The sequence below is a fragment of the Ranitomeya variabilis genome, chromosome 2 (genome assembly GCF_051348905.1).
Source record: "Ranitomeya variabilis isolate aRanVar5 chromosome 2, aRanVar5.hap1, whole genome shotgun sequence".
In the NCBI taxonomy this organism is placed as follows: domain Eukaryota; kingdom Metazoa; phylum Chordata; class Amphibia; order Anura; family Dendrobatidae; genus Ranitomeya; species Ranitomeya variabilis.
This window is the reverse complement of record NC_135233.1, coordinates 568569788-568586664: the sequence shown is the minus strand read 5'-3', so window position 1 is coordinate 568586664 and position 16877 is coordinate 568569788. Positions and strand designations below refer to the sequence as shown.

Below are 16877 nucleotides of genomic sequence, written 5' to 3'. Positions count from 1 at the left end.
AAAACATGAGAAAATCATCCAAATGAAAAAATTTAAAAAAGAAAATATTTTTGACTACCTAAAAAAAAACCTCTGTGTGCACGTACTCTAGAACTCCAAAACCCGTGATTCAGACAAAATTCCTGACATGGCCATTAACTAAAATGATGCTGATTAAGTTACTTTAGACTAAATCAGACCTCTTTCCTGGACGTTTTGCACCTTTTAAGGCATACCCTAAAGTTCAATTTTTTCCTGCTTTCCTTGTGAAAATAAAAATGTGGGGGTGAAGTAACCTTTTTAATTAAAAAAATGAATTGTTCATTAATTTTTGAGAAGCACCTGAGGCTTCACAAACGTACTTATTGTGATTTTGAATGTTGTGAGGACTGCAGTCTTTAACATTCGGTCTTGTTTTCGGTGTTTTCTGACATATAGGTCCCCTTCTAAAGTGAATTGGTTTTGTAAATTTCATTGAAAAAAAAATAAAAAATTGCTGATAAATTTTGAACTATTCTAACATCCTAAAAAGACATTTCGAATTGATTTCAATGTAAGGTAGAGATATGGTAAATGTTAGTTTTTAACATGTTTTTGTGGAATGACAATGTTTTACGGTCATTAGCATTTTTAAACTTTTAAGATTTTTCATTTTCTAAAGTACTGGAAATTCTCAAATGTTTTGCTAAATCAATGCAAATAGTATTGATGTAAATTGGCATCTAATCTAAAGAACAATGTGTCACAAAAAAAACATTCTCTAAGGCTGTTTTTGCATTTGCATTGGGTAGAGCTGCATAGGGCTGAGTAGTTCCTCCATTAAGCCCCGCCCACTGCCGCACCTCTTCGATTCAGCTCCACCTACATCGGCATGCATCCTGCATACCTATCTTTAACATTTGGTATGCAGGCCATGCGAATGTATGTTGATGCCTCCGCATGTGTCATTTTGACGCTGCGCCTACCGCAACAAAATGCAACATGTTGCATTCGACGCAGTTCGATGCAGTGTCAAAACGACTCATGCGGAGGCATTCGCATACATTCGCATGGCCTGCGTACCCAATGTTACAGATAGGTACACAGGATGCATGCCGACGTAGGTGGAGCTGAATGGAAGAGGTGCGGCAGTGGGCGGGGCTTAACGGAGGAAATAAACAGCCCTTCGCAGCTCGCCCAATGCAAATGTGAAACCAGCCTAAATCACAAGGATAAGAAAAAGCATTCCAAAGTTATTATAAAATGACATGTCAGATATGAAAAAGTGTAATCTGGTAAGGAATGTAACAACTAGCTTCGATGGAAAGGGGTAATTTTTCCCCCCAAATACTTACTTTCTTATAGTTTTTTATTGTCTTTAAGAATATTAAGTGTTATTGCTTTGATTAAATTTTCTGTTCTTCTTTCAAGGATATGAATGGAGACAAGACAAAGTAGGTTGGATGCATGTGTTCTTGTGTTTCTTGACCTAGGAAATTAAGCTTTCTACGTGAATGTACCTTTGAAATAAAGGCATGTCCCTAATAAAAAGATTTCCTTGGATTATTATTTTCTGATCATTAGTTTCTCCAATATTACTCAAATCTTAAAAAATTGTATTTAATTAAATATATGTAGGAATTTATATTTGTAAATTGCATTTATCTTCTTGTTAAATATGTTCTCATGCACCCTAGATCTTATTCTTGTTGTTTCTTTGATGGAGGAAGCACTTTACTTTTTTTTCTTTATTGGCCAACATTATTATTATTATTTATTATTATTATTATTATTTATTTATATAGCACCAATAATTCCATGGTGCTGTACATGAGAACAGGTTACATACAAATTACAGATATCCTTACAGTAAACAAACTAACAATGACAGACTGGTACACAGGGAAGAGGACCCTGCCCTTGCGGGCTTACATTCTACAGGATTGTGGGGAAGGAGACAGTAGGTCGGGGGTTGCAGTAGCTCTCATGGTGTTGAGGTGGTCATGTGGTCATTACAGGTTGTAAGCTTTCTTGAAGAGAAAAGCCTGTAAATCACCTATAAAGCTTACTGCACTTCATGCTGCAAGTCTGTAGTCTTCTTGTGTGACTGTAGACTTATGAATCTTAACATCGCGCTCATTGGGTGCTGGAGAACTCTCCAGTGTCAGGAGCAGCGGGAGTGTGACTGTAAGTAAGTGATTTGCATACACACAGTCATGTGCCAACTAGATGGGCTCAGCCTTGCTCAATGCAAGTGTATTGTACAAGGCTAGATATAGCCTAGTCAGAATGTCACCAGAAGAATTTAAAATGCATACTTGTGGAAACATGACCACCCGCTCTCTGTGCCGGCATCGGAGGATCCTCAAAGCGCACAGTTCATAAAGATTCACAAGTGACTAGAGACTTGTAGTCTAAGGTCAGACAACCCCTTTAGGCTACATGTCTATATTACAATGTACTAGACTGCACTAGATTTTGGGAGAATTAGTTTTTCCTTATTCAAATTATTGTACAGTGCCTAGTATAAAAAACAATAGTTGCCATAATCAAAAAACACTATAGCGATTGCTTAGGTTAAATACAATTTTAACAAAGATGAGCAAAACTGTTTTATGCGAACGTGGACGTGCGAAGGACCAGACAATGGTGGATCAGAGACAAAATTAGTTTGTTTTTTCACCCCATGTTAATTATCCTCTAGGATTTGGATAGAATATTTGATTTACATCCAATAACTTTGATAAAGAAGGAACTGCTGAATTAGATTTTTTGCAAATTCACTGCTCACTAGGTTTTAACAGGACTTGCGCTTCTGGGGACACAAAAATTCACTTAGAGTTAATAGATATTGGCAGAGGTATATCTAGGTTTTCCGGCACCTGGGGTAAGAATTCAATTTGGCGTCCCCCTCCCCTCTTCCCCACTCAAGTGGTTTGAGTAGTTGTCATATGACCACTTATATGTGTCATGATTAAGAGCTAGTGTAGCTCACAACGTGTAGACCGTTATCATGTTTTTTACATTTTTCCTTTTCATGTTTTAAATCTACTAATAATTGTGATGTTTTATGACTTTTGCGGTTGCTGTATTTTCCCATTTTTTTCACTGTTCATTTACTCAGGAAACCAGCCTGAAGTCACCGTGCACTACACCCCTATTTGGGGAATTTCTCAACCCGGTGAGCTGATGGTTGCTCCATTGTATTTATCATCCCACTGTACACCCGCTCTCCTTTTACTGTAAGCATAATACTACCCAGACAATGCAGAGGGAGGGTAAAACAGTGTAGCAATAATTTATTGAGTCACCAACGAAGAATAAAATATAGAACAGTCCTAGCAAATACCCAATATGGTGCAAATTACAGTCTCATCCTTCTGATGACTCACCAGGATTAGAGCCGATTCCAGGGCTGACTACCCCCAACAATAACACCCCGCATTTGGCAGGCACCCACAGAGTGGAGGTAACTACAAGCTTAGAATGCTTAGAGCAGTGAGGTATGTGACCAGGTGAACTGATTGTTCCAACCTGGATTCTTCAAGATGTCTCTGAGGGTACAGTGATGGTCAATGGAGAAGATTTGTGTTCTTCCAGCTGGGGCCGTGGTCCCCTAAGGTGACATCCTGTAGAGTGACTTGGAACAGAGGCAAAGTCTTCTTATACAGTTCACAACTGTCTTTCAAGCAATCATTCACAGGGGTAAGTGGTTATGATGTTAATCCACCTTGTTTATTTATAATTTATCCTTCAATGTTTGCAAAGCAACAATCTGCATGGCCTTGTATAATATGTAATCAACATATCAGCAAACATCATTGTTCAATAACCTTTCGTTTCTGTTTTGCAAAGATAATAGTACAATAAACTGTAGGAGCTGATATAAGAGGTAAATAAATAACAACCATTCATCAATTTACAAATATCAATTCAACCTACAAGAAGAGTCAATACTTCAGACAATAGTTTATTATTCTGGGCCTACCAAATGTCTGGCATAAATAAGAAGAAATGCTGTTTCGTCTCAATCACAAATAAATATTTACTTCCAGGTACCTTATAGGTGGCCTCTTGTCTTATTGGAGTTATTCTATTTTATTCTTCATCTTGTTCAGACTCCATGATGATTTTTCACATCCTCAGCTCATGTCTGCAGACTTCCATGTTTCCGATCTTTCTGCAGCATATTTCGACCCAGTGACCTTAATCCCTTAATGACCAGAGGTATTTTTGGTTTTGCATTTTCATTTTTTGCTCCCCTTCTTACCAGAGCCATACCTTTTTTATTTTTTGGTCAATATGGCAATGTGAGGGCTTGTTTTTTGCAGGATGAGTTGTACTTTTGAACAACACCATTGGTTTTACATATCTTGTACTGAAAAAATTCCAAGTGCGGTGAAATTGCTAAAAAAAAAGTGTAATTCCACAGTTGTTTTTTGTTTTCTTTTTTACTAGGTCCATTAAATGCTAAATGCTAAAACTGACCTGCCATTATGATTCTCCAGGTCATTATGAATTCATAGACACCAAACATGTCTAGGTTCTTTTTTATCATTTTTTGTGATCACGGGTTGGGTGAGGGCTTATTTTTTGCACACCGAGCTGATGTTTTTAATTATACCATTTTGAAGCAGATATGATCTTTTGACGCCTGTTATTGCATTTTAATGCAATGTCATGGCGAACAAAAAACGTAATTCTGGTCTGGTGTTTTGACTTTTTTTCTCACTTCGCCATTTAGTGTTCAGTTTAATCCTCTTTTTCATTGATAGATCGTGTGATTCTGAACCTGGCGATACCAAATATGTGTATGTTTGATTTTTTCTATTGTTTTATTTTGAATAGGGCTAAAGGGGGGTGATTTGAACTTTTATATTTTTTCATTTTTTTATCATTTTAAAAACTTTTTTTTTACTTTTGGCATGCTTCAATAGTCTCCATTGGAGACCAGAAGCTGCAATAACCCAATCGGCTCTGCTACATACAGGCAATGATCAGATCACCTGTATGTAGCAAAATTACTCACTTGCTATTAGCGCTGACCACCAGGCGGTGGCGCTCACAGCAAGCCGGCAGTGACAAACATTGAGGTCTCCAGGAGACTGCTGGTTGTTATGACAACCCATCGGGACCCGTGATAACGTGACTGCGGTCACCGATGAGCGGATTTCCAGCACAATTGCTGTTAAATGCCACTGTCAGCGTTTGACAGCAGCATGTAACAGGTTAATAGCCTCGGGTGGATCGCGATTCCACTCCCGGGTGTTCTGGGCACGTGTCAGCTGTTCAAAACAGCTGACATGTGACAGGAAAGATGTGTGTTCACCGCCGGAGCCCACATCAAAGGGAGGGTGCCCGACATCGGTGTACTATTACGCCATATGTCGGAAAGGGGTTAATAATAGAAGTGATTGTAATGCTTCTGAATGAAAATATATGCACTACACTATGGCCCTGAATAAATAATTGCCTCTTGCTGTGTTACCTGCACAAAATATGATGCTACATTGTCCTTATTATGGTATATGCCCTCCAAATTGCCCTCTCCTTTCAATACTGGGCCTTCTCTTCACATTGTTCTCTTAAACTGCATCTCTATACTGTTACCTCTCATCATATGCCCTAATCTTTGGCATATTGTCTCCTTGTTGTGCCCTCACATTGTACTCTCATACTACCCACTCTCTATACTGCCCCCACACTACCCAGTCTCCATTCTGTTCCCTTTCACATTTTTCTCACACATAATGTCCCCTCACACTATTCCCCTCAAGCATTCCCCCTCCCTCCTCATAATATCGCCTCACATATTTACCCCCTTGTACTGCATACTTTCTTCTCATACATCCCTATAGAGTTTCCGCACCCATTCTCTCCCATCCCCATACTGTCTCCTCACAGGTCCCTTTTGCTCCCCAAACTGCCATACCGTCTCTTAACAGGTCCCACTCACTGCCCATCCTGCTGTACTGTCTCCTCTCAGGTTCTCCTCGCTCCCACATACTGTCTTCTTACAGGTCCTCCTCACTTCCCATATTGACTTAATGTCTCATCACAGGTCCCCCTCTCTCCCCATTCTGACACACTTTTTCTGCGCACTTCTCTCTTCGCCTCCCAAACTGCCATGCTGTCTCTTCACAGGTCCCCCTTGTCCACCATACTGACATACTGTCTCTTCACAGATCCCCCATGCTCCCCAGAGCTGCACCTTTTCTGAGCTGGCTGTCAGCTTGATAGCTGGCTCAGAGAACTGCCGACTCCCACTATAGGGGGCAGTGAAATGCAGCCATCAAGGCGACACCTCAGACCACCACATAAGGCGTCCTGATGGTGCCCCCTGACAACTATGCCCCAGGAAATTGCCCCATCTTCCCCTCCCCAACCCCAGATATGACCCTGGATATTGGTGGAAAATATGAACAATACATTTATTGTCAAATTAGAAAGACAGCAAAATAGCTACTGCCAAATCAACTTTTACAAAATTCATTACCTCAAAGAGATATAGTCTGGCAAACAAAGCCCTGATGCTCGCCAGCGTTAGCATATTGTATGTGGCAACCCATACAGCATCATGACACTGGCCCAAGATCAGGAGCAGTGCATGAATGAGAAGAAGCAAAAGGACCAGACAACAATAAGTCTATTGGGGTATTATTTTTTTGTCTGGTCAGGTATGGACTGGGGCTGAAATTCACCCCTGGCATTTGAAGTCACACAGGCCCATGTTGTCCCTGTCCCCAAGAACCAGATGGGATATATTACTAATATTAGCCTGGATGGAGGAAAGGAAGATTTACTACAAGACCAATATTTCTAATGATACCCGTGGCATACTGGGGTAAGTGACAGAGTCAGTGACTTTGTGCTACGTCACAACTCTTAACAGTATGGGTATCTTGAGAACACCAATTCTGTCAACAACGTAGCAGACAAGGCAGCCCATGAACAGACAGGCCCTTCTGGCATTTGCCAGAGTTGCCAGATGGCCAGTCCCGCCCTGTGTCTGGTATATCATCTGCTATAAAAACAATGGGTTAGTGATGGGTAAGTACTGTTTCCAGCACTATTCTGGTACTCTCCTGCCTCATGTGACTACAGAATCGACTTGCTGGCTCACACAGAAAACCACTAATTCCTTAGCAATTAGTTGGCAATGAAAGTTTTTGCCATCTTATGAGTCTCATTGACTTTCACATTTTTATTTGTGTGATCTAGCTGGTTATGACAGCAGACACATGAGGCAGGAGATGAGCGGAGCAGCGCTAGAACAATAGAAGACAGTATTTGGAGTGGTCTTTTTAAAGAGAGACCTTTCCCTTATAGCAACAAAGGTTTTACTTTTATTTTACCAGAGTGAGCACAAATTTATATACAGCTCTGGCACAAATTAAGAGACAACCACATGAAAACCCTGTCAGGCCAGTCTCACACGTCCAGATAATTCCGGTACCGGAGAAAACGGTACCGGAGTTATCCGTGTCCGTGTGTCCGTGTGCTCACGTAGGCCATCCGTGTGGGATCCGTGTGCTGTCCGTGTATCCGTGTCCGTGTATTGCAAACAATTTTTTCAATTTTAACCCTATGACAGGGAAAAACGCACACGGACAGCACACGGATGGCACACGGACAGCATCCGTGTGCGGTGCGTGTTTACACGGACCCATTGACTTTAATAGGTCCGTGTGATCCGTGCGCTCCTACGAACACTGACATGTCTCCATGTTTTGCAAACGGACACACAGTCCGTGAAAACATGCTGACATGTGCAGAGACACATTTATTTTAATGTGTCTACGTGAGTCACTGTCTCCGGTATGTGAGGAAACTGTCACCACACGTACCGGAGCCACTGACGTGCGAAACACCATCTAACACCCTACTTTCCTTCCAGGAGAAGCTTGTGAACATTTTAGACAAAGTTCATTGAAGGGATTATTTCTAAGAAATTGCTGGATACCATAAAAAATTTACAGCCGAGACTACCAACCTTTTACATCATTCCCAAATTGCATAAGAACCCCATGGATCCACCCGGACCACCAATCATTGCAGGTATTGGGAGATTATGCGAGATTATCTCTGGTATAGTTGATTATTTTCTAAAACCAATAGTCTCTACATTGCCTTCGTACATCAAGGACACAACGGCAGTCCTTCAACGTATTGACCAACTACAGGTAGAAGAGAATGTCATTATGGTTACAGCAGACGTACAGGCGTTGTATACGGCTATCCGCCATACGGATGGACTACGGGCCACTAGGTGGTTTCTGCAATCGAGCAATATCCATCCCCCCATTGCCGACCTGATTCTGATTTTATTAGAATTAATTTTGAATCATAATGTATTTACGTTTAATAATAATATTTTTCTTTTCGTACAGGGTACGGCAATGGGGGCTTCCTGCACCCCGGCCTATGCAAATTTATTTTGGGGGGCGTGGGAAAGAAGCATATTTCAGGAGGACCTCATCCAGGATGTGGACTTAGTCCACAACTGGATGAGGTATATAGATGATATTTTGTTCTTTTGGGAGGGCTCGTTGGAGTCTTAACCGCTTTATGAATACCCTGAATAACAATAACATCAATGTTAAACTTACATTTCATACCGGCAGAAGCCTGGATTTTTTGGACCTAAAGATCACGGTGACACAAGAAGGACGGATAAGTACCGATGTGTTCAGGAAGCCCACGGCTACGAATGCACTGCTACAATCGGACTCGTCTCACCTTAAATCAACTATCAGGGGAATTCCCATAGGGCAATTTTTGCGCCTCAGGAGGATATGTTCAGAGGACAAATAATTTGAACATCAAGCTACAGACTTAACCCGAAGGTTTATGGCAAGAGGGTACAGCTCTCGATGTATAAAAAGAGGACACATGAGAGCCAAGAGGTCTACCCGGGATGAACTCTTATATAAACAGGAAAAACTAAGAGTGAAGAAGAAAAACAGGTGAGATTCATCTCAACTTATAATTGCCAATGGTCGGGCCTAACGGATATTATTAGGAAACATTGAGAGGTGTTAATGGTGGATGCCACCTTGAAACGTGTTTTGCCCCCTGCTCCATCCTTTGTGGCCAGACGATCACCAAATCTAAAGGATGCTCTGGTCAAAAGCCATTATGAAGCCCCGAACTCTGGACCTTCGAGATTTTTTTGGGGGGAACGTAAAGGTTTCTTCCCATGTGGACTATGTAAGGGATGCCTTAACCTGACTAGGGCTACTGATTTTTGCAATTTTGATGGCTCAAAAGTATACGAGATTAGGAAGCACCTTAATTGTAATTCCCGGAGAGTTATCTATCATGCCCAGTGTCCCTGTGGTAAGATATACATTGGACTAACCACCAGGGAGCTCAAAGTGATAACAAGGGAGCATGTTAGGGACATTAGTAAAGCAAAAACGGTGGAGGATGAAACAACACTGAAGACTTTGCCCAGGCATTTTAAGAGGTATCATGACAGACAAGCTAGAGGCCTGAAAATTAAGGGCATCGACCAGATTAACCCCTTTCTGTCATTGGACGTACTATTCCGTCCATGTGGGGTGGGCCCTACTTCCCAAGGACGGAATAGTACGTCCAGCGCGATCGGCCGCGCTCACGGGGGGAGCGCGGCCGATCGCGGCCGGGTGTCAGCTGCCTATCGCAGCTGACATCCGGCGATATGTGCCAGGAGTGGTCACGGACCGCCCCCGGCACATTAACCCCTGGCACACCGCGATCAAACATGATCGCGGTGTGCCGGCGGTATAGGGAAGCATCGCGCAGGGAGGGGGCTCCCTGCGGGCTTCCCTGAGACCCCCGGAGCAACGCGATGTGATCGCGTTGCTCCGAGGGTCTCCTACCTCCTTCCTCGCTGCAGGTCCCGGATCCAAGATGGCCGCGGCATCCGGGTCCTGCAGGGAGGGAGGTGGCTTACCGAGTGCCTGCTCAGAGCAGGCGCTGGTAAGCCTGCAGTGCTCTAAGTCAGATCGGTGATCTGACAGAGTGCTGTGCAAACTGTCAGATCACCGATCTGTGATGTCCCCCCCTGGGACAAAGTAAAAAAGTTTAAAAAAAAATGTCCACATGTGTAAAAAAAAAAATAAAAAAAAAATTCCTAAATAAAGAAAAAAAAAATATATTATTCCCATAAATACATTTCTTTATCTAAATAAAAAAACAAACAATAAAAGTACACATATTTAGTATCGCCACGTCCGTAACGACCCAACCTATAAAACTGTCCCACTAGTTAACCCCTTCAGTAAACACCGTAAGGAAAAAAAAAAACGAGGCAAAAAACAACGCTTTATTATCATACCGCCGGATAAAAAGTGGAATAAAACGAGATCAAAAAGACAGATATAAATAACCATGGTACCGCTGAAAGCGTCAATTTGTCCCGCAAAAAAAGAGCCGCCATGCAGCATCATCAGCAAAAAATAAAAAAGTTATAGTCCTCAGAATAAAGCGATGCCAAAATAATTATTTTTTCTATAAAATAGTTTTTATCGTATAAAAGCGCCAAAACATAAAAAAATGATATAAATGAGGTATCGCTGTAATCGTACTGACCCGAATAATAAAACTGCTTTATCAATTTTACCAAACGCGGAACGGTATAAACGCCTCCCCCAAAAGAAATTCATGAATAGCTGGTTTTTGGTCATTCTGCCTCACAAAAATCGGAATAAAAAGCGATCAAAAAATGTCACATGCCCGAAAATGTTACCAATAAAAACATCAACTCGTCCCGCAAAAAACAAGACCTCACATGACTCTGTGGACCAAAATATGGAAAAATTATAGCTCTCAAAATGTAGTAATGCAAAAAATATTTTTTGCAATAAAAAGCGTCTTTCAGTGTGTGACGGCTGCCAATCATAAAAATCCGCTAAAAAACCCGCTATAAAAGTAAATCAAACCCCCCTTCATCACCCCCTTAGTTAGGGAAAAATTAAAAAATTAAAAAAACGTATTTATTTCCATTTTACCATTAGGGCTAGGGTTAGGGTTAGGGCTAGGGTTAGGATTAGGGTTAGGGCTAGTGTTAGGGTTAGGGTTAGGGCTAGGGTTAGGGCTAGGGTTAGGGTTGGGGTTAGGATTAGGGTTAGGGCTAGGGTTAGGGCTAGGGTTAGGGCTAGGGTTAGGGCTAGGGTTAGGGTTAGGGCTAGGGTTAGGGCTAGGGTTAGGGTTGGGGCTAGGGTTAAGGCTACAGTTAGGGTTGGGGCTAAAGTTAGGGTTGGGGCTTAAGTTAGGGTTAGGGTTTGGATTACATTTACGGTTGGGAATAGGGTTGGGATTAGAGTTAGGGGTGTGTCTGGGCTAGAGGTGTGGTTAGGGTTACCGTTGGGATTAGGGTTAGGGGTGTGTTTGCATTAAGGTTTCAGTTATAATTGGGGGGTTTCCACTGTTTAGGCACATCAGGGGCTCTCCAAACACGCCATGGCGTCCGATCTCAATTCCAGCCAATTCTGTGTTGAAAAAGTAAAACAGTGCTCCTTCCCTTTCGAGCTCTCCCGTGTGCCCACACAGGGGTTTACCCCAACATATCGGGTATCAGCGTACTCAGGACAAATTGGACAACAACTTTTGGGGTCCAAGTTCTCCTGTTACCTTTGGGAAAATACAAAACTGGGGGCTAAAAAATAATTTTTGTGGAAAAAAAAAAAAATTATTTGCACGGCTCTGCGTTATAAACTGTAGTGAAACACTTGGGGGTTCAAAACTCTCACAACACATCTAGATGAGTTCCTTAGGGGGTCTACTTTCCAAAATGGTGTCACTTGTGGGGGGTTTCTACTGTTTAGGTACATTAGGGGCTCTGCAAACGCAATGTGACGCCTGCAGACCATTCCATCTAAGTCTGCATTCCAAATGGCGCTCCTTCCCTTCCGAGCCCTCCCATGCGCACAAACGGTGGTTCCCCCCACATATGGGGTATCAGCGCACTCAGGAAAAATTGGACAACAAATTTGCAGTTCCAATTTATCCTGTTACCCTCGGAAAAATACAAAACTGGGGGCTAAAAAATAATTTTTGTGGGAAAAAATTTTTGTTTTATTTTTACGGCTCTGCATTATAAACTTCTGTGAAGCCCTAGGTGGGTCAAAGTGCTCACCACACATCTAGATAAGTTCCCTAGGGGGTCTGCTTTCCAAAATGGTGTCACTTGTGGGGGGTTTCAATGTTTAGGCACATCAGTGGCTCTCCAAACGCAACATGGCGTCCCATCTCAATTCCTGTCAATTTTGCATTGAAAAGTCAAACGGCGCTCCTTCCCTTCCGAGCTCTCCCATGCGCCCAAACAGTGATTTACCCCCACATTTGGGGTATCAGCGTACTCAGGACAAATTGTACAACAACTTTTGTGGTCCAATTTCTTCTCTTACCTTTGGGAAAATAAAAAATTGGGGGCGAAAAGATAATTTTTGTGAAAAAAAAAGTTTTTTTATTTTTACGGTTCTGCATTATAAACTTCTGTGAAGCACTTGGTGGGTCAAAATGCTCACCACACCTCTAGATAAGTTCCTTAGGGGGTCTACTTTCCAAAATGGTGTCACTTGTGGGGGGTTTCAATGTTTAGGCACATCAGTGGCTCTCCAAACGCAACATGGCGTCCCATCTCAATTCCTGTCAATTTTGCATTGAAAAGTCAAACAGCGCTCCTTCCCTTCCGAGCTCTGCCATGCGCCCAAACAGTGGTTTACCCCCACATATGGGGTATCGGCGTACTCAGGACAAATTGTACAACAACGTTTAGGGTCCATTTTCTCCAGTTACCCTTAGTAAAATAAAACAAATTGGAGCTGAAGTAAATTTTTAGTGAAAAAAATGTAAATGTTAATTTTTATTTAAACATTCCAAAAATTCCTGTGAAACACCTGAAGGGTTAATAAACTTCTTGAATGTGGTTTTGAGCACCTTGAGGGGAGCAGTTTTTAGAATGGAGTCACACTTGGGTATTTTCTATCATATAGACCACTCAAAATGACTTCAAATTAGATGTGGTCCCTAAAAAAAAATGGTGTTGTAAAAATGAGAAATTGCTGGTCAACTTTTAACCCTTATAACTCCCTAACGAAAAAAAATTTTGGTTCCAAAATTGTGCTGATGCAAAGTAGACATGTGGGAAATGTTACTTATTAAGTATTTTGTGTGACATATCTCTGTGATTTAATTGCATAAAAACTCAAAGTTGGAAAATTGCGAAATTTTCAAAATTTTTGCCAAATTTCCGTTTTTTCCACAAATAAACGCAGGTAGTATCAAATAAATTTTACCACTATCATGAAGTACAATATGTCACGAGAAAATAATGTCAGAATCACTGGGATCCGTTGAAGCGTTCCAGAGTTATAACCTCATAAAGGGACAGTGGTCAGAATTGTAAAAATTGGCCCGGTCCATAACGTGCAAACCACCCTTGGGGGTAAAGGGGTTAATGTTAATATACGTGGTGGTGATTTAAGTAGGACCCTGGCCCAGTTGGAAAGCAAATGGATTTATAGACTAGGAATAATGGCCCCACAGGGCCTTAATGAGAGTCTAGGATTTGCTTTGTTCGTATAATAATCTGATTGGACTTTAAGCTGGGGTATAATTATCTCTTTTATATTCTATGAGGCATCCTTTTATGGGATAGGGTATAGGTTTTTGTCTGCGTTATGTTGGTTTTAATTATTAAATGTTGTGTTTTTAATATTTTAACGTCTTTTTTATTGATTCATAGGAGCATGTGATCTATGATTGTTGCCTTCTTGTACTTTCCTGTTATGGTGCGCTACATAGGGAATCTGCTCTTTCTTATCGGTTAGACATCCGGGGATTTGAAACAGCAGAAGATATGGAACTGGACATCAGCTTCCCCCAAGAATTAAAGACTACTAAATGATATATCACGGACGCTTCCATCTACAATTCTTTTCCCCGATTTTTTGGGGGAATCTTTTTTATTGTGCTTTATATAGAGGGTTTTTCCCGCATATTATGTTATAACCTCTCCAAATTATAGTATCCAGAAATCTTGTGGTTTAATGGATGGGTTGGATAAGAGTGATGGTGCTGAGGGATATGTGGGTAGTTGGTATTGTATATAAGCTATATTAATGTTGCTATTTAAGAGTAGAGGATATATGGGGATTTATTGCGGATTTTAAATAATAAATATGCACTATATTGGAAGCACTTTATTATTAAAAAATAAAATTTTATGTCGCACTAGTCACTTTATATATCTTTTCACTGACACCTTTAATAATTTAATTTTATACACTGGTGACACATTATCATTGGTGAATTATATATAATATTGAATATAATCGAGATATATATTGAAGCACTTTATTCATTCACTGTGGTTATATTCACATTTCAACTGATATGCAGCACGTTTTGTATAATTACATTAAGTTTTAGCCAATTTATTTTCACTTTCACAATAAGTTGGCACTATTTATATAGCGGTTCCCTTTGCGCGAAGTTTTTCTTTTCCATGTCTGTATTTATTTATATTTGATTTCCTTGGTGTAGTCAGCGCTTCTCCAGGCTGTGTGCATGCGCCTTTCCCCCGTCCTATTCACCTTAGGATGCGCTCTATACTGGACCGCCTGCGTTCCAGCAGGCGTTCCACTGAGCGCAGGTCCGGAAGTGATCTTTAATCTAGGATTCGGGGAAGAAGGACGCATGCACCGTTAATAGCTTGGTGTTACTTGGCAACATGTGCGATCACATGGTCCCGATATCACAGCCTATTGGTGCTTATGCGCGATAAAAACTCTGCACTTACATGCCCCAGACACGCCCCCGGAAGAAGCTTGGTGCGAAACGCGCGTTGGGGTGAGGTGGGACGCTGAGTCAGCCGCAGGTAGATATGGCAATTGTCTTTTTATGTGGTACATATATGTTATGGTTTCACTGTATGTATGCTTAGGCAACCAAAGTGTAATATACAGGACTTATGTGTGGCATTGCTCTCTACTACACTGCATTATATGCTCTTAGCTTGTTATATGTTGTGGCTTCCCACTTCTTGTTTAGGTGCTTGTGCACTATGGCACTGGATACGTTTTCCATAAATAAAGCCTTATTTTAACTATATTCTGGATCTCTTCATTTTTTCGGCTGTCGGCTATGTCAGACCGAAGGTATTGATTACATTGTGTTGTGTTATACACTGGGCCTGAGTTTTGGTGCAGTCTCCCCCCAAAAAAAGGGAGATTCAAATTGTCACAAAGTGGATATATGTCAGTTCTGTTAGTTTGTCGTATATCAGCCAGCCACGTTCTGCCACTTACATTGTGTTGTGTTATACACTGGGCCTGAGTTTTGGTGCAGTCTCCCCCCCAAAAAAGGGAGATTCAAATTGTCACAAAGTGGATATACGTCAGTTCTGTTAGTTTGTCATATATCAGCCAGCCAAGTTCTGCCACTTACATTGTGTTGTGTTATACACTGGGCCTGAGTTTTGGTGCAGTCTCCCCCCAAAAAAAAGGGAGATTTAAATTCTCAACAAGTTTATATACACCTTCTAACTTGTTTTACAGTACCATATAATGGTTGTTATTTTGGTTAGATTTTCCCAAAAATGAGGAAGTCTGGTGGAAGAGGCCGTGGGCGGTCGTTGCCAGCTGGTACTGATGGTGGTGGTGGAGCATCTGGTGGTAGTGTGAAAAGCAAAATAGCACCTAAGGCTGGAGGTGTTGAGCCATCGTCATCGTCTGGCTACACAAGGCCTCGAAGGCTCCCTTATCTTGGAGTAGGAAAACCGCTTTTAAAGATGGAGCAGCAGGAAAAAGTTTTGGCTTTCCTTGCTGACTCAGCCTTTCACCTCCTCTTCAGAAAGTTCAAAATATAAAAGCAGCGAGTCATCAGTGGATGCTCCCGGTCAGGAACAAGACTTTTCCTTGTGTACTTCACCCAAACCAAAAGTGAAGGATGGATCAGGCGACACCACAGGTTACTCCATGGAGCTCTTTACACATACCGTGCCTGGGTTAGAAAGGGAAATTGTTAACTGCCCATTACAAGATGAATCGGACATGGAGTGCACTGATGCACAGCCACAGCTAGATTATTATGCTGTTCCATTGACTCAGATCACTACATTGCCCTCGCAGTGTACTCAGATAGAATCTTACCCTGATGAGACTATGGTGCCCCGTCCTGAACGCTATAGCACCTTACACGGTGACACAGAGGAAGATGCACATGACATTGAAGAGGAGGTGATAGATGACCCAGTTGTTGACCCAGATTGGCAGCCATTGGGGGAAGAGGGTGCTGCTGTCAGTAGCTCAGAAGCGAAGGAGGATGAACCACAGCAGCCATCTACATCGCAAAAGCTGTCTTCTGGCAGGCCCATATCAGGCCAAAAACGTTTGTCAAAAACAAAAACAGTTTTAAGACAGCGTGGCCATCCGGTGTAAGTAGCACACCGTGCAATGCCTGAAAAGGTATTCCATAGTAGGAAGTAACGGTGGACACCGCGTAACGTCCAGACTTCCTTCCCTCCCGCAAGTCGATTGCTCTATTGCCCAGTACTGGCATATATTTCCAAGTTAAGTTCCCTCTATATGGATGCAATATAAGTAAGTACCACCAGGGTCCTACCAAGCGTACCACTATACTTAGCACCCTGATGAAGGTCCAGTACAGACCGAAACATTTGTGACTACTTGTGACTACTGTATGTAAATAAACCCCCCTCTTTTTGCATCACAATTTATTGGAGTGTGCCAGTTATCTATATTCTATATATCAAGGTTTGGGAACCTATGACTGTGCACCTCCCCTCCTAGGCTGTGCTGAACATTTTCTATACTACTTTATTATTTGGGCCTACTAACTGTGTCTGCCACTCCTTACAATTGTCCTCCGCTGAAGAAAGCAATGCTGCCAGTTTAGTCCGGTTACCAATT

At 41.7% G+C, this 16877-nt stretch overlaps 1 long non-coding RNA gene across 8 annotated transcripts in view; it reads left to right on the top strand.

Annotated features, from left to right (window-relative positions):
* The window catches only part of LOC143807060 (uncharacterized), a 96435-nt gene extending 81378 nt beyond the window's left edge, over nucleotides 1-15057 (top strand). For 3 of the 8 annotated variants that reach the window (XR_013221631.1, XR_013221630.1, XR_013221632.1), the window contains 2 exons: nucleotides 1390-8924; nucleotides 13691-15057. This is a non-coding gene — a long non-coding RNA (uncharacterized LOC143807060). The remainder of the gene's footprint in view (nucleotides 1-1389; nucleotides 8925-13690) is intronic. The other 5 variants (XR_013221635.1, XR_013221637.1, XR_013221633.1 and 2 more) reach the window with 5 other exon arrangements.
* The last annotated feature ends 1820 nt before the right edge of the window (nucleotides 15058-16877 follow it).